The sequence below is a fragment of the Mus pahari genome, chromosome 8, assembly GCF_900095145.1.
Source record: "Mus pahari chromosome 8, PAHARI_EIJ_v1.1, whole genome shotgun sequence".
In the NCBI taxonomy this organism is placed as follows: domain Eukaryota; kingdom Metazoa; phylum Chordata; class Mammalia; order Rodentia; family Muridae; genus Mus; species Mus pahari.
Genome location: NC_034597.1, coordinates 105,886,661 through 105,889,271, shown reverse-complemented (window position 1 = coordinate 105,889,271; position 2,611 = coordinate 105,886,661).

Here is a 2,611-nt window from a genome sequence, read left to right as displayed (position 1 = left end):
ACACACACACACACACACACACACTGTGCTCTGAGCCCTCCCATAGCCCTTGGACACACACGTGCGCACACACACACACACACAAGGCCCTGTCCCCTTCCTATGCTCCTAGTGCAGCTAGTAATGAACAGAGCGAAGGCAGTGTCGAAGAAAGCCTTGGCCTATTTTAGGAAAGAGACCCCAGACAAGGAATTAACAAACGAAAACCTAAAGCTACTTCTCAGTAGCTGTGGAATCAGACAGAGTTTAGTTAATTAGTAGTACTGAGGCACTAACAGCGAGCAGACAGTCAAAGTCAATAACTAACAAAGCTAGAGTCAGAGATGGGGCAGAGCTTCAGCCACCCCCTGGGTGAGCAGCTCAAGGACAGAGTATGGTCACCCTCCTGGGTAGGCAAGGAAGGCATGAACACAGGGTGTGGGCCCTCCAGGGAAAGAACGCATCTCACAGCTGTCACCTCAGCCTCTGTCTAGTTTCTGCCAGGGCTGCGCAAAACCTCTAGACAAGAAAGCTCAAAGGCTCCCCCTCCCTCCGCTGGAAGCCCTTGACCTTCTTGGAAGCTCCCCTCACTGTCTCACATCTCTTGCTTTCTGTCCTTCTCTTCCCAAAGTTCACTTCTGCTTTGGTTACTTTAACAAATGGTCACATTTTTACTTTCTGGTTCAAGACTATGAACTTGAGACCCACTGTCCCAGGTTGATATTTAGTGACTCTGAGTGTCTAGTGTCTTAGGTCAACCACAACTAGGACAAGAAAGATTCAATCTCACATACTCACGTGCACACATACACACAAGCAAACACACAAACACACACTCATACAAACATACACTCAAACATACATACACATTCAAACACTCACACACATATACAAACACACACACACATACAAATATACACTCACACCCACAAACACATACAAACACACATACTCACAAACATATAATCACACACAAACTCTCTCTCTCTTATATAAAATTATTTCAGGGACAGGGGACATAGCTCAGTTGGTGGAGTGCACATAGAACTAGCGAAGCCCTGTGTTCAATCCTAGCCATCACTGAATGAACTGGGGGGAGGGGTACACACCTGCAATCCTAGCACTCAGGAGGTGGAGGCAGGAGGATAAGGAGTCTGAAGTCACTGCTGTAAGTTCAAGGACAGTTTGGGCTGCAGGAGGCACCATCTCAACAAAAGGGTTTTTTTTTTCTTTCTTTGCTTTGTTTTGTAATTATGTATAGGTGTGCTGTGGCGCTTGTGTGTGTGAATACAGGTGCTTGTGGAGACCAGAAGGGTCTCCTGCAACTGCAGTTACAGTGGTTGTGAGCTGCCTGATGTGTGGGTGCTGGGAACCAAACTTAGGACATCTGAAGGAGCCGTGTGCTCTCCTAACTGCTAAGTCATCTCTCCTGTTTCTCAAAAATAATCAAAAAACATTTTATGATGTCACAAATATCTCTTTTCGATAGGAATTATGATTACATATTAACCCGTGGAGCACAGAAAGCAACTAAATCAATACCATACAGTCGGGATGTCAGCAGCGTGATCTTACACAGGTAGACAAGTGGCCCCCACCTTTTCAGTTTCTCGGGGTTGGCGGAAAGTGGAGGAAACTGTCTGTGTGTCTGTCTCACAGCCAAACCCCCTGGTCGGTCACAGGTTCAGCCAGTGTCCTGCTTTTGTCCTGGAGCTCATACTGCCACCTGCCTGTGCACAGGAGCCAGTGCTGGCCCTGGGAAGCCAGGTCTGCGTGGTAGGTGGGATAGCGCAGGCCAAAGCTGGGTAAGACATTATCAGCAAGGCTCAGAGGTTAACAACAGAGGGCATGCTCCAAATTTCCCTGGTCAGCCCTGTACTCAGAATGTCCCTCTCTGGATCCATACTTTCTGCTTTCCAGTGTTAGTGTGTTGTCTTTCTGAACTATGTGGGTCCCGCCTTACCTTTTGCTTTCTCCTTCCTTCTTTCCCTCCCTCCTTCCTTCCTTCCTTCTCTCCTTCCCTTCCTTCCTTCTTTCCTTCCATTCTTCTTTCCCTCCTTCCTTCTTTCCTTTTTTCTATGGGCTTGGTCTGAGATGTTAGGGATGCCTCATCTGCATGTGGAAGGGCTTCAGCTGTTGCCCCTATGTGACTGATGGTCACAGTCCTCTCAATGGGGTATCGTGGTCACGCATGTGTTCCAGGACAGGAACCTGGACAGGAGTAGATTTAAATGCCTACCAATCTCAATTATGAGAACTGCCAGGGTTCCTGTATCTACTCGACCCAACCAGGCTTTCTGGGTGGTGGCACCGTTCACTGCCCCCCATTAGACTCCCAGTTTGAGGGGACATGGTTCATCGTGGCGGAGGGAGAAGATATGGTGGCAGGGCTGTGAAGGAGCTGGTCACACTGCGTCCACAGCCAGGGCACAGTGAGAAGTGGATAGTGGTGTTCAGCCTGCTTCCCCCACCATTCTTTTTCATCTTGTCTGAGCCCAAGCCCTAGTCACAGGTTGGTGCCACCAACCACTGTCACACATCTTCCCTTATTAGAGGAACATTTCTGAGAACAACTTCTCAGACAAGCCCAGAGCTGCATCTCTGTGGGGATTCTTCTTCTTTTTTTTTTTTT